Source organism: Brachyhypopomus gauderio, unplaced genomic scaffold (assembly GCF_052324685.1).
Source record: "Brachyhypopomus gauderio isolate BG-103 unplaced genomic scaffold, BGAUD_0.2 sc65, whole genome shotgun sequence".
NCBI lineage: Eukaryota > Metazoa > Chordata > Actinopteri > Gymnotiformes > Hypopomidae > Brachyhypopomus > Brachyhypopomus gauderio.
The window spans coordinates 1,654,038-1,669,929 of NW_027506886.1; the positions used below are offsets into that span (position 1 = coordinate 1,654,038).

The 15,892-nt window shown below is 48.9% G+C and overlaps 1 long non-coding RNA gene and 1 pseudogene across 2 annotated transcripts in view; one reads left to right on the plus strand and one right to left on the minus strand.

Moving 5' to 3' along the window:
• LOC143490320 (histone-lysine N-methyltransferase PRDM16 pseudogene) overlaps positions 1–13,037 on the plus strand; it is a 15,159-nt pseudogene extending 2,122 nt beyond the window's left edge. The window contains exons 2-3 of the transcript XR_013124926.1: positions 12,213–12,612; positions 12,962–13,037. The product of XR_013124926.1 is annotated as a histone-lysine N-methyltransferase PRDM16 pseudogene (transcript). The remainder of the gene's footprint in view (positions 1–12,212; positions 12,613–12,961) is intronic.
• Positions 4,214–10,149, minus strand: LOC143490330 (uncharacterized). Its single transcript, XR_013124934.1, has 3 exons — positions 9,647–10,149; positions 9,468–9,530; positions 4,214–4,244 (listed from the first exon to the last, which is right to left on the minus strand). It is a non-coding gene; the product is annotated as an uncharacterized LOC143490330 (long non-coding RNA).
• Positions 13,038–15,892: the final 2,855 nt, after the last annotated feature.

Here is a 15,892-nt window from a genome sequence, read left to right on the forward strand (position 1 = left end):
GGACACACAGGCCTGACGGAAAGCATGATGGCCTTGGTGTGAGCGTGAGATGTGCGAGCGTGAGACGTGCTCAGAGGGCCCCACGACACGGCCATGAGCAAACGCTGGACGTGCGCTTAAAGCAACCGATCGTTTCAGCTAGTCTGCCAAGACACGGTTCCTTTAGTGCCAGAAAATACAGAATTAAACGCTGAATTTAAAGCTTTCTGCAGGATTATGTGTGCATTTGTTTTCTATTATTTAGGTTGTAATAACACAATTTTATTTTTTTAATGATTGTAAAAGATTGTAAAAGACCGAGCTTGAAACATTAATTGGTGCCTCATCATATTTTCCATTTAGCACTGCAAAAAAATAGGCCAGATGGATTCAACAGTTATGTATAACAAAAGCTTTTCCATTAATCACTCACTTCAGTCCTCATATATTTGTCAATATTTATTTTGATACATATATATATATATCAACCTTTTCAGCTTTGAAAATACCTGAAATGGTACCAAGCGTTGTCATTTCTAGTTGCTGTATTGCTGGTCTATGCACGCTGCACGTATGGCGTATGTCTGTGGGTGTGTGTGGTGGAGTGGGTGCAGGCAGCTGTGTGTTTGTGCTAGGCGGTGTTTGGACAGGCTTTAATGGTCCGTCTGCCGTGTCCCCTGGAGTCCTTCCCTCCGCCAATCGGTCCACACAACGGCGGCACCGTCTTCAAATCTATTAAGCAAAGACAAAACAACTGAACTAGATGGGAAGCAGATGATCAAATAGAAATGTGGGTTGTGTGTGTGTGTGTGTGTGTGTTTGCGGGGGTGTCCACATAATGAATAGGCAGTATACACACATCCATACACATACACACGAGAGAGAGAGTAAGATGGAGGGAGATGGATAGAGAGAGAGAGAGAGAGAAAGATAGAGAGAGAGTAAGAGGGAGGGAGAGAGAGGCAATATTTGTCTGCAGGAAAAATATGGAAGTTTTTGTCTGAAGGATAGGAAATGATAGGTGACCACCATTTTCTAATTAAAGTGTGTGTGTGTGTGAGAGAGAAGTGGAACAGTACCCAGGCACCACTATAGTGTTTTCAGTGCCCCTGGCTCCTCCTCATACACTCCCTGCGTCTCCTCCGTGTGCCTGAAAGGCGTTCGCCCTCTGCGCTCGGTACCTGCTGGACGTGTTCAGCCTCTTGCGCCTCACCCAGCGACGGCACTGCTGGCCAGGCCAGGGGCGCGAGTGCCTTGGGGTGTGTGTGTGTGTGTGTGTGTGCTCCTCCCCTGTCGCATTCATGACTAATAGTCGGCCACGCGGCCGGGCCGTCCCTGGAGACCGACGCCTTATTTGGGATGTCACGAGGTGAGCGGCGGTGCAGATAACAGAGACAAAGGAGGGGAGTGGGCTCAGATTACAGAGGGGACCACCTCCGTTAAAGAGCGCCATTTGTTCCCAAATCGACCTGACGACCTCCCTAATTACTAGCCAATTATCTGGAATTCGCTGCAATTCGCGAGCGCTTTAACCAGGAAAATTGGCTTGTCTCTCCCTACTCCCTCACTGCCCAGGTTGGTCATGTCTTTCAGGTTGAAGACATTATTTATGCCGGAGAACGAGGAGCAGGTAGAATGAGGATCTTGGCAGCTAAGAAAGCTGTGAATGTTAGTTAAGTGTAGACATACGTCACATCATTAAACACTGAAGACAGTGGAGCTCTGTGTGGTAGCCTATAACATCTTCTTAACAATCCTCATGTTTAGACTACTAAAGCGGGCACAAACAGTTGCTATTTGCTCATTAAAGAGGATAGACCTCACACAGAAGGCGTCTATATGATCAAGTGTTAATGTGCTGTCTGTTAAGGTAGTTCTGGTAGGTGAATATTCTGTGTCGTGATAGATTCTCTCTTCCGTTAATGTTGTAATAGGGCACATTTTGCTTCTCCAGGATCTTGCAGAACCACGTTAGTCAGCATGTTCCTGCTCTTCGTCCTACAGCATCCCCAGTAGATGTTCCTTCAAACCACTTTAGAAAATTGTGACAGTCACATATTTCAAGCTCGGTTTTCCCATAACTCATTGCGCATTCAGTCCAGCAAATTACCACTTCAATAAATGCAGTTTCACATTTTCTTGTCGTTTTTTTTTTTTTCGCAAAAAGCAATGGACACAGGATGGACCTGCTTTCAAAAATCACCTCACTGACTTTGCTCCTAACGATCAGAGACGCGTTGTGATCCTCAATGCCGGCGTGGCACCGCACAGTCTCACGCCAACGGACGGCCTCGCCGGCCCGACCGGCCCGCCTCCCCTCGGAGAAGCCGGCCAGACCCCCTTTCCCAGAATTCTTCGGGGCCGACCCATTGTTCGGCGGGAGCGTATGAAGCATTGTGTGGTGGCGGATTGCCAGCCGGGCCGGTTCTCAGGTCTGTTCTGCTCCAGAACCTGGCGCTTTGTTCCCGAGCACACTTGTTCTCGTTCTCCCCCGACGCCGCATCTGTTTCCCTGCTTCCTTCCGCCTGCGCAGCAAGACGACTTCCTGTTTCTGAGCCTGGCTGATGCCAAGAGACCTGCCCTGTTGGCAGACCCTGCCCCAAAACCCAGAGACCGATATGGGCCGATGCATTTATTGGCTTCGTTGTTGCTGGAGGATCGGACTCCAGGATCCATGAGACTTTGGTCATTTTTCCCCTCACTAACTCCACAAACTGTGAAATATTTGAAAAATCGCTGCAGGGAAACAGAGGTACTGCAGGAGATGTCCTAGTCCGTGCAGCGACGATTGCTTTGTCGATGTGTCTTTAGATACGATTTTCGGTAAATGTGTATTCGCAATACGATATTTCACTCAGCCAACAATCTCATCGCAGACCTCGTGACACGATATTCCTGCCATGCGGAAATTGTTTTGTTTGTACGATGAATCTTACCATAACTACACATGATTATGACCCCTAACCGTATAACGGATAGTCAAAGAAATGCTAGACTGTGTGTTTCTGTGCGTACGGTTTTGAGTGGTACTTCGAACTTATTCTGTGTCATCATATTCACTACAGTAGAGAGAAACTATCACAGATTACATTTAACAAGGTTTGATCATAAGTGGATTACCCATACTTGAAACAGAACAACACAAATGCACTTAACATAAGCACTTATCTCTCACTTGCAACTTTGCACCCAAAATTTGTATTGCTGCTATTTATATATATATATCTTTTTAGTTTAGTTATAATACTTTAATACCATACCATACATAATGTAAATACACTGTCACATAATCAAAACAGTCATACCATCATGCCATAACTACCTCACCTACACCATGCTGCTGATATAAACCTGTATCAGTATCTGTTCCGACAGACCAGTGAAATGTTTTTATGTATATATGTTGTCTCGCACTGTTATATGTTATCTTGTTATGTGACTAAGAGGTACCAATCAGAATCTCGTTGTATCATATACAATGACAATAAATTCTACTCTACTCTACTCTACTCTTTAGAGGGTCCTAATCAAACCTGACACAAAAAATAATACATTTTGATATCAAATGCTTATCGGTTTGACTTAGTGGATGGACAGAGATTGATTTCTGTGCCGTTAATCAGTGGCTGCTGGACTCTCGTCAGGTCTAGTTGTGCTTTCCAACCACTGGCGTCTTATTACTGTAGCTTTTCCCCACACCATGAATCCCTATTCCATTTATTCTATCACTTATTGGCTCCACTGGTGCGCAGTGAGTGAAGAGTGTAATGAATGAAGCAGGTTTTCTATCTCTCAGCTACAGGGGAGTAACAGTGTCTCCCTTCGTGTGACATTTCGTGCAGCCGCCTTTCCATAGAGTGGTCACTTCTCCATAAATGTCATCCTCAGCTGGATTAGTGATTTATGAATGCCTGGCTATGGTGCTATACAGAAAGGACGGAGAGAGAGAGTGCGAGAGAGAAAGAGATAGAGAGGGGGCGACGGAGGTGTGCAGTGTGTGTGTGTGTGTGTGAGAGAGAGAGAGAGAGAGAGAGAGAGAGAGAGAGAGAGAGAGAGAGAGAGAGAGACAGAGACAGACAGACAGAGAGAGAGACAGAGAGAGAGAGTGATGAGATGTATGCTGAGTAGAGAAAGTTCCAGGATGGAAGGATTTTGCTAAGGGCTCCTCTGGTGCGGGCCCTGCCTTTAGCCCCTGGCCCCTGGCTGCTGGCCCCTGGTCCCTGGTCCCTGGCCCCTGGTCCCTGGCTCCTCCAGCTCCAGCCTGACTGGTCAATGAGCCAGAACAGCGTGACTAGCCCAGTGCTGTGGCCAGCTTATTGAATGACCTCACCTAATTCACTTGACCTACACAAACAAGTCCACACACACACACACACACACAAAACTTTCACAAAAAAGCCTTGTTGAGACCTAAGAAAACATACAGTAACAATCAGATCTTCAGAACATAATTATTTACTTATTCATTATTATGGCATTATTATAACACTTATGTACATTATTATTTTATTTTATTATATATTATATTATTATTAGATACAAAGGGCCAGAGATGTATTGCAGTACATGACTGTTCAATAGTATCTATTTAAGAATGCAACTATAGTCAATGTCTGAAACAGAATCTAGCTGTTATGTATTGAATGGACACCTCCTCTGTTTCAGGATTACATGTTATCCTGCCATTTCATCCCCTCAGATGAGAACAGCTGTCTAGCTCGTCTCGTGTGTGTCTGTCTCCTGAGCAAACTATGAGCAAACAGCAAATGTCGAATGTTAAGAATGACAAGAATTCCATTGTCATCCGCCCCGAAGTGTCTTGCACTGTTGGGTAATGAAGTCCGTCAGCATTGTAAAGTCCCATATGAAAAACTGCTCAGCAAACAAATTTGAAAGTGTTCTTTGTCAAGAGGTCATGTGACCGGGAGAAGCAGCCGCGCGCAGTCTTCCGTGTTCCATCTTCATCTTCGTCTTCGTTGTTTTAATGGGAGCCGGGGTTTTGTTTCAGATGTCTCCACCGCTGTTTACTAGCCTCTGCACCACACACACACACACCCACCCCCACCTGCACCACCACCTAAGCACCACCCTCCACCTCAATTTACTCCATGTCCCTCTCCCTCCTTGCCTCCTGCTCCCTCCCTGACAGACCCCCCCCCCTCACCGACGTCCCCGTGCAGCGCAGGTCAGTGGCACGCTAACACTTTTGTCAGTGTGATTAATAGCATGGTGGATTGTCGTTAATTCACTGGCTAATGACTAAGACCAGGCCCAGTCAGGGCGTAATCGGGTGATGTATAGCCGAGGAGAGCTCCCTGTGCCAGAGGTGGAAACCATTTCCCCGCTCAGATACCGTTTCGGGCCGAACCAATGGCTCAGCCTGTTAATAAAAACCAAGGCTTTTTTTTCCCGCTTCTCTCTCCCTTGCGCTGTGATTCCCATCGGGCCGCTAAATGAAGCCGTTTTAATACAGGGGCCACCGGAACATCGCTCGCTCGGACCTACGGAACACGGCTCGGGACTTCACACATCCAGACGTCTTCATCCTCAACGCTCTGCTCCAAGTTTATACACGCTGTTGTGTGATATTCTTGCATGCATAATTTACATGCGATGAATATTCATGAGCACCACCGAAAGCTTGACTTCTGATAAGTACTTGCGTGGCAGTGCTGAGGGTGTTTGATGTAATGTACTAGCTGCAGTCCCTTTAGCGCTACTACGGAAGTACTCAGGTAGACGAGCGTTCGGTTACAGTTTCTGTGCAACTCTCTTACAGTCCCTGATTTCTGTCCCACAGAGAGAGCTGTGTTGGCCTTGCAATTAAACGTGAGGTCCAGCCTCTCGTTTGAGTGCATTTTGGAAGTGCAAACAAATTTGAATTCTTATGGAGGGAGGCAGGAGAGAGGGGGGTGGGGGTATGTGGGGAGTGGGGGGTTAAATAAGCTGCCCCTGGTCCAACCGTGTGAGTACCCACCCTCCCCAGACTTCACCAGCCCTGGGGCAAAACGGCCATGTGCCCGGTAAAACACACCAGTGGAGGATGATGGAGAGAGAGGTAGAGAGGGAGGGAGGGAGGGAGGGAGGGAGAGAGGGGGAGAGGGAGGGGGTGTGTGGAAAAGGGCTGAAGTCGAGTCATGGCACTGGTCAAAAGAGAGAGAGAGAGGCCCTTTCACGATGGAGTAGTGATGAAGTGGACTGCTCACCTCTGAGGGTTCTCCTTACACAACCAAAATGTGGCTGGAAGTGGGACAGGGTGGGTGAGCACACACGCTCTCCACCCAAAACACCCTCTCCACCCAACACACCCTCCCCACCAAACACCCCCTCTCCACCCAACACCCCCCTCCCCACCCAACACACCCTCTCCACCCAAAAGACCCTCCCCACCAAACACATCCTCTCCACCCAACACACCCTCCCCACTCAACACACCCTCTCCACCCAACACCCCCTCCCCACCCAACACCCCCTCCCCACCAAACTCACCCTCTCCACCCAACACCCCCTCCCCACCCAACACCCCCTCCCCACCAAACTCACCCTCTCCACCCAACACACCCTCCCCACTCAACACACCCTCTCCACCCAACACCCCCTCCCCACCCAACACCCCCTCCCCACCAAACTCACCCTCTCCACCCAACACCCCCTCTCCACCCAACACCCCCTCCCCACCCAACACACCCTCCCCACCCAACACCCCCTCCCCACCAAACTCACCCTCTCCACCCAACACCCCCTCCCCACCCAACACACCCTCTCCACCCAAAAGACCCTCCCCACCAAACACACCCTCTCCACCCAACACACCCTCCCCACTCAACACACCCTCTCCACCCAACACCCCCTCCCCACCCAACACCCCCTCCCCACCAAACTCACCCTCTCCACCCAACACCCCCTCCCCACCCAACACACCCTCCCCACCCAACACCCCCTCCCCACCAAACTCACCCTCTCCACCCAACACCCCCTCCCCACCCAACACACCCTCTCCACCAAACACCCCCTCCCCACCCAACACCCCCTCTCCACCCAACACCCCCTCCCCACCCAACACACCCTCCCCACCCAACACCCCCTCCCCACCAAACTCACCCTCTCCACCCAACACCCCCTCCCCACCCTCTCCACCCAACACACCCTCCCCACCCAAAAGACCCTCCCCAAATAAAAAAGCATAAACTAAATAAAAAATTATCAACTAAATGCCCACAAGCAGTCAAACCACAAACTTATGTTTAAAAAAATCAAATAAAAAAATAATAATTTCCAGATGCCAAAAAAATAAAAATCAGCCAATGCTGATTATCTCAAAATGCTGTTTAATCTCAGCCATCCACTAATACTGATGATGGTACGACTTCTTTAGATAAAAATCTAAAAACTGATTTTTGAGTGCACTACCGTGTACACGTGTTTACTTGCTTTCCTTCAGTGATCAAACGAATCTTCGGCATTATTTTATTAAGAGCATGATTTACAGGCAAGGCCAGCGGAGGGCGTGGTCTGCTCCGGTCAAACACACACTGACCCACCGCTGGCTAGACTCGCCTAGGCACCCTACCCCTGCAATGCTCTCTCTCTCTGTCTCCTTCTCTCTTTCTGTCTCTTTCTCTCTGTCTCTATCTCTTGCTCTCTTGATTTTCCTGTCTGTCCCCCCTCCCCTCCCACACACACACACACACACACGCCCCTCCCTTTCCCTGGGTGATGTTTGCGACTCAATTTGGCAAATGTAAGTTAGTATTGATTATTATTAATATTTATCATGTTTCTGAAAATGTCTTTTCCCCAGTGCTATTAATCTGTCGTGTTAATAAATGTCTGCGCAAGGCCTTGTGCTGCTCCCCTGGGAGCGTGGCAGGCTAGAATGGCAATCAGGAGCTCCTGTCAGGAGCGAGACATGCTCCCTCTCTCTCTCCCCCTCTCCCTCCCTCTCTCTCTCCCCCTCTCCCTCCCTCTCTCTCTCTCTCCCTCCCTCTCTCTCCCTCTTCCTCCCTCTCTCTGAGTAAGTCACACACAAGCACACACACACACACACACAAGCACACACACACACACACACACACACACACACACACACACACACACACACAGTCTCACTCCTGCAGGCCCTAATATGATTGTGGTAACTGATTGGGTAGCGTACAGCCAGGTGTGAGGACTCTAAAAGCCGTCTAATTACATGCAGTGTAAAAGGTGTTGGAGATCTCGCCATGGATCACAGCACTGTGAATGAAGAGCCATTGAACAGCTCAGGGGCGCTGGGCTGTAGGCCTCCTACGCCATCTCATCCATGTTTGGCTCTGCACTGTGTGTTCAGAACCGTTACCATATTACCGCGGTATATGAACTGAAACCGGTTTTAATTTGTTTAAGTGGAAACGACTAATCAATAGGCAACTGATTCATGTATCTGGATTGGTTATGCTATTTTTAATATTGACAAACCCCCCCCCCCCCCCCTCCCCGGTGTTTTTCTGGAATGTTCCAGGAAACACGTTATGATGCGTGATCAGACGTGTGCTACTTTGGGTCATTGTCGGGGCTGGAAGTCCTGCTTTTCATCCTCGGCTCAGACGAAGCTGGTTCAGTCCTGGCGGCGGTTCCGGCGCTGTTGGACCGACAGCGCTGCTAAGGCTCCGTAGCAGCTATTCCGTGTCGGCTGCTCAAACAGGCGGAGTGGTCAAGGTCAATTCCTTCAGCACGTTCTTCGGCCAGTTTGTCTTCCTCCAACCGATGAGGTGGAGAGAGACCGCACACACTCCGAGTTTGCACTGGCCTGAACGGTGTATACACAGCAACGCTGCTGATCTGTGTGTGTGCGTGTGTATGAGGTAATGCCTATTTTCTCATTTACACGTCTAAGCAAAACGAGAGTCCAAACCCTGAAAGGACATTTGTGCGTGTGATGTGCGGTTCCCTTGTGCAGGCGTGAGAGAACTCCCCTCCTCTACGGCCGAGCACGACAGCAGACTCGCACCAGAGGCGACCGCATCACTTTAAGTGTTGCTCGGAAACAAAAACCCTGCACATTTTATAAGGGGAAACAGCCCGATTGCTGGAAGGCAGATTCAGTAACGTAGTGGAGCGTCTCCCTCTTTTAAACACATTCTTGCGTCAGCGAAGGAACCATGAAGCCATGGAAAAGATCACACAGCTGTAGCCTTCTGCTCCTACAACACGCACGCTTGATTTTTATAACCAGACATTATTTTTTTTCTTCTCGAATAAAAACAAGAGGAGAATAGAGTTCAGATAAAATCATCAGAGCTTTGATTAAAGTAGAACAGGTAACGACGTTCACTTTGCAGCGCTAATGATGGCGGTAAACGTGGACGCACACTTCTGGATGCACGTGCACGGGGCACATTTTTATAGCCTTTATCAATGGTGCTACTTAACTGCTTTGGAAGTGCTCAAATTAATGCTTTTCATTTATCTCATAGAGCCTCTTTACGAGAAACGGAGCTGTTTTTTACCTTATTTGGGCACGTGGGTTCACTTCGTTGGAATCTTTGCGCTCAACACATATGCAGTTTTTTCTAGAGAGAAAGAGAAAGAGAAGAGAAGTCAAGGGTTCTATGACTGGTTGCGGTGTGACATGCTCTAGGTTGTCAAACACATCACCCGTTTGTGTGTGCAAAAATGTCTTAATCACCTAAAGCGTCGTACAGCCAGTGCCTTGCAGAGAAGTTGGCGGGGGCGCGCGGAGGCGCGGGGTTGTCCTGGAGATCGTGGCGTTTATTTGTGAGGTGGAATCCCTCGTTGGCGTCACATCTCATTTAGCGCAGGGCATCTGCGCACGTGGGACGCCAGCGATGCCTCGCGCAGGACAGGCTGTGGAAACTCTTGTTGCGGAACGTCTTGTTTTGGACGAGGGCTCTTCTGGGTTTTGCTTCGGTCTTCGCTACTTTAAGGGAAGATTTTTTTTCTTTCACCAGACGAAATGTAGCATCCGAGTTCTTCCCAGGACTAGACGTTAAAAGCAGTCCCACAAGAATGCTGGGAAGCTGTTTTGTGTGTGTTTGTGTGAGTAGTGTGTGTGTGTGTGTGTGTGTGTGTGTGTGTGTGTGTGTGTGTGTGTGAGTAGTGTGTGTGTGTGTGTGTGTGTGTGTGTGCTGGCGGTCCCCTGTTCTCCCAAGCAGCACACAACAACAAGGCCCCCCGTTTAAAGCAGCACTTTTACAATTTATCAAATAAGTCTGATGCCTTGGTCTCTGGGCCCGGTCCGCACAGTAGTTTCCAGTGGAATAACAAAGTTGAACAAGCACCTCATTGTGGACCGGGTTTGGACCAGAGAAGGACCCCCAAGGTGCGAATTAACGATGGCGGCCCGGCGTAATCAGGATAAATAGTTCAGTATGAGGAGGAGAGAGAAGTGAGAGAGGCACAGAGGAAGGCACTATCTGTCTCTGACTTTTCCCTCCCTGCATCCCTTCGGGAGACAGCGCTAACACGGCCCTCTGCCAAAACAGCTCCGCCCCGGAGTTCAAAATGTCATTTCCTCCCACCCCGCCTTCCCTCGAGGAGTCTCTTTCTTTCCCTCGTCTCCTGATCTTTGAGTTGTGAGTGTCGCAAATCCACACGTGAGGATGACACGGCCCGTCCCGTCGACCCGGCAGATCTCAGATCAGTCCCTGTCGGGCAGGGAGGCGAGTGCGTAAACCAGTAGGGAGGATCAGCCCTGTAGTTCCTCACAGTCTCACATGACCTCATGCAATCTCACACAGTCTCACTGCTTTCCTTCATATGTGTGTGCATTTCTGCAGGCCTCTTTAAGCAGAGTATTTAATAGATTTTCCAACCCGATCTCCGCTTGAAAATTGCACTTGACGGGTCAGATGCCAGAAAAGAGAAGGGTGTGTGTGTGTGTGTGTGTGTGTGTGTGTGTGTGTGTGTAATGGTTTGAAAACACTTCTGATTCTTGCAAACACTACCAGATAGGCTGCAGTCATAAAACTTTAAAGGGAAGCTACTTCTCAGCCACATGTTCTTCAGTTAATTGCTTGGCTGGTTCAATGAAGTCTGATCATTAAAGAAATAAAAGGAAGCGAAACGTTTCTTTCCCAAGATGACGCAGAACCGGTTTTAATGGCATTGTGTGGGTTTTTGTTATGTGACAGGAATTTTTTTTAATAAGGTATAAGATTTTCCTGGATTGAGTTTGGTAAGCTTTGTCACCAGAGTTAATATTTCACGTATAAATCGTCTCATGGTTTCCATGTTTTAGTAGCATTCCACAGGAGATGTTGGAACAATTTGATCTATCAGTACCTGTGAATACTTCGTCAACAGACTGGCGAACAGGGGAAAAGACAAACACCTCAAGTCTCTCCGTACGCCTGACACCGGTCCTCAGGAGGACAGGAGAAGCGTTCGGCGTCCGACACGTTCGACGCTCCTGTTGGCTGTAGGCAGCCTCGGGGGAGGTGGCATTTCATAGCGGCTTTCTCTTACGCAGCTTGGTCCGCGTTGCTTACGAGTAAATAGCGTTCAGTTTGAAAGGAATCAGTTTGGAGCCGTAAAGCTGTGTTCTTGGCAGTGCTCACAGGGGGCCGAGGCCTTCTGATTGGAAGCACTTGTGGAGTAATTGCGTCCTAGTTAGCCCTGATTGCCGATTCTGTGTTTGGATAGCAAACTGCGGTGGTGCTCCTACGAATTACACCAGAGCTTATATACGTGTGTGCCCGGCGTTGTTGTTGTCATGGAGACGGGGGAGCTCGACTGTAGGGCACGAACGAGGGTACCAGGTCAGGCTGGAAGTTGGCCGTCTCCCCAGAACGAACTCTCTGGACTGCGGCAACACTACACACTCCTCCTCTACAAGTGCTCACATTTCAGTCACGTTGTCTAAGCGCTGATAGCAGCACGTCTGCGCTAAAACCAATTGCGTTGGGCATAACAAGCAACCGGCCAGCTCCTAGCTATGGTCGTCAGGCCGTTACACTCCATGACCGCGACTGCTAAGTACTGTAATTGTCAGGCATGGGATGACAATAAACACAGGAGACCGAAGGACTGGGTTGAGGATGGCTGACAATAGCGTCGGGCCGAAGGGTCATTTGGTCTGGAAGGTTCTGGAACACACGCGTGTCGCAACCCTCAGCTGTCTCCATCTTAGGAGGGTCAAGTAGAGATGATGATGCATTCATCTATGATAACTGAGCACCAATGGCCTTTACATTGTGTCCTGATGATAATCTGATTCTCCTGTGTTGTTTCAGATGACAGCGAGACAATAGACGGCATGTACGACACAGAGCTCACCCCGGCGGCCGGCGAGAGCGCGGAGGAAGAGACGGAAGACAGCATCATGTCGCCGATCGCCGTGGGGCCCGCCTCTCCCCAGCCCAACAACGAGGACTTCACCCCGAAAGAGGGCTCGCCGTACGAGGTGCCCGTCTACATTCCGGACGACATTCCCATCCCTGCCAACCTGGAACTGCGCGAGTCCTCCGTGCCGGGTGCCGGCCTCGGAATCTGGGCGAAGACCAAAATCGGGACGGGTGAACGTTTCGGACCGTACAACGGACTGCAGAACGCCACAGTGAAAGAGACCACTTACGACTGGGAGGTAGGTGTGAGCAAAACAAACACGGAATTATCGCTGTTTTCCGTTACCAGGTATTGCAGGCTGTTATGAAATAACAAGGCTTCAGGCAGAGGTAAGTGAATCCGTACGGGACGGAACCTCAGAAAAACGGAACCTCAGAAGAACGGAACCTCAGAAGACACTTCCATGTTCCACAAGGATCTCATGCCATGACTGCACTGTCGAACGTTCCGTTCTGGATGTTTTTTTATTATATTTTTCGGTATGTTTCCCGCATTCGTTGCCACTTTCCGAACCCCTGATTGGTGGAGGTATGGTCCATTCGCTCGTGTGCTCGTTTGGTCACGCCACGCGATCCAGGGGCTGGCAGAAGAAGGCCATGTGTGAGGCGCCACGCTGAGCTGTTCGTTTTCGTTTCAGCGTGACATCGGAGGATGTTGAAGCTGCTTCAGCACACTCGTTAGTGCTCTCTCTGGCCCCGCCCCCTCCCACATGACCCAGGCACAACCGCGACTCCCCTCTCTCACTGTCTGCATTTCCCCTGCTCTTTCTTTAGCACACACACACACACACACACACACACACACACACACACACACACACACACACACACACACAAGACTCTGTATATATCCGTTACACTCAGAGTGTAATTACATATTAGGCAGGCAAGACATTTACTTTACTGAACTTTTAATAGTGCAGAAAAACTAGTATGTTTTAAGCTTTTTTCTGTAACATGTTTCCTATCTTTAGGGAAATCTCACATGTAAAGTCGATGTTCTTTTTAAATGAGATGCTACAGTCGGGTATTGACTCTGGCTCTGTGGCTAGTTCCTCTGCTGGATGTTCGGTGGCCATTATTTTCCCCTGACGGCTACATGGATGTAAGTGTTTGGGACTACACCTCCCTTGTTATTATACTGGACAGGTTGTTCCTCTTCTCAAACTTTAATTTCCCCCCTCCACCCCCCTTTCCTGTCTGCTTTATTCATCTCTGATCTGATTCTTATGACATTTCGTAGGCACATGCTGAGCGTCTTTAAAAAAAAGCGATGAGAAAAAAGGTTGGTTCGTATTTTGACTAGAGTCTTACCGCACTCAGGGCTCGACTCCAAAGCCTACACTCTCCCCTCTCATGCCGCATTGACTTGGATCCGTCGCTAATGGCGTTCGTCGGGACGGGAGCCCGGGGAAAGGGCCGTCTGCTTGTCTGCCTGACACCACGCTCAGATTTCAGCCCCGTTTATGCATTCGAGCACTTTCGTTTGACTTTTTATAAGGAGTGCTCTCAAGGCCCCACTTGACAGCGTAACGATTGATGAGGAGCACATCTATGAGACGCTGCTCACATAATCACGCACAGGGATCTGCCGGCGCGCAGACACACACACACGCACACGCACACACACACACACAGCTCTCACACACTCGCTGAAGACCAGAGAGACATCTGTTGAACCATCTGTGACAAACCATCTATAAAAGTGATACTTTCTGGCAGCTGCCGGAAACTGGGTGAAGACAGTGTGTAAAATCCTGCCTCATATAGGGATTCGTTTGGTCAACTTTAAGTACATTATTTTGCTGGGTTTTTTCCTCTTTTTTTCTAGGAGTTTACGAGACCTCTGCAATAACATTTTTTTATTAAACCTTATCCCATTAATAGCATGTCGGGTGTTATGTTTATATGGCGTTCTATGAAAGGGAAAGAATAGGCAACGTCTCAGAAGGCCCCTCCCACGGCGATGGGAGGAAGGATGAAACACACAGCTCTCCACCGCTCCGCGAGACATCCTGCCCGCCTCTGTCATTGGCTGGGGCGGCAGGGTCCCGGGTTCTTATCACAGATAGTCATAACAGCCAGGAACAGACAGCCATCAGCGAGCTCCCGGAGGAACCGGGCAGGACCGCATGCCGTCTGTGTGGAGGGAGGGGCGGGGCTAACGGCGCAGGGTCAGAGGTGTTAATGGAGCCGGATTAGACTAGGGCCACGGCGGGCCCTGCAGAGACAGACGGCCGCCTTGTGTGGGAGTCACTCCTGAGTGTTATGGGGAGGGGTGCAGTTCATATTCTGGAATAAGATGGGCGTAGCTCTGTAATATGGATGTAGCACTATAAGATGGCCGTAGCTCTGTAATATGGATGTAGCACTATAAGATGGCCGTAGCTCTGTAATATGGGTGTAGCACTATAAGATGGGCGTAGCTCTGTAATATGGGTGTAGCACTATAAGATGGTCGTAGCTCTGTAATATGGGTGTAGCACTATAAGATGGGCGTAGCTCTGTAATATGGGTGTAGCACTATAAGATGGGCCTAGCTCTGTAATATGGGTGTAGCACTATAAGATGGGCCTAGCTCTGTAATATGGGTGTAGCACTATAAGATGGGCCTAGCTTTGTAATATGGGTGTACCACTATAAGATGGGCCTAGCTCTGTAATATGGGTGTAGCACTATAAGATGGGCCTAGCTTTGTAATATGGGTGTAGCACTATAAGATGGGCCTAGCTCTGTAATATGGGTGTAGCACTATAAGATGGGCCTAGCTCTGTAATATGGGTGTAGCACTATAAGATGGGCGTAGCTCTGTAATATGGGTGTAGCACTATAAGATGGGCGTAGCTCTGTAATATGGGTGTAGCACTATAAGATGGGCGTAGCTCTGTAATATGGGTGTAGCACTATAAGATGGGCGTAGCTCTGTAATATGGGTGTACCACTATAAGATGGGCCTAGCTCTGTAATATGGGTGTAGCACTATAAGATGGGCCTAGCTCTGTAATATGGGTGTAGCACTATAAGATGGGTGTAGCTCTGTAATATGGGTGTAGCACTATAAGATGGGCCTAGCTCTGTAATATGGGTGTAGCACTATAAGATGGGCCTAGCTCTGTAATATGGGTGTACCACTATAAGATGGGCCTAGCTTTGTAATATGGGTGTAGCACTATAAGATGGGCGTAGCTCTGTAAGATGGGTGTAGACCCGTAAGATAAGATGGGTGTAGCACTATAAGATGGGCCTAGCTCTGTAATATGGGTGTAGCACTATAAGATGGGCATAGCTCTGTAAGATGGGTGTAGACCCGTAAGATAAGATGGGTGTAGCACTATAAGATGGGCCTAGCTCTATAAGATGGGTGTAGACCTGTAATATGGGTGTAGCACTATAAGATGGACCTAGCTCTGTAAGATGGGTGTAGACCTGTAAGATGGGTGTAGCACTATAAGATTGGTGAAGCTCTATAGGATGGGTGTAGCACTATAAGATGGACCTAGCTCTGTAAGATGGGTGTAGCACTATAAGATTGGTGAAGCTCTATAAGATGGGTGTAGCACTATAAGATG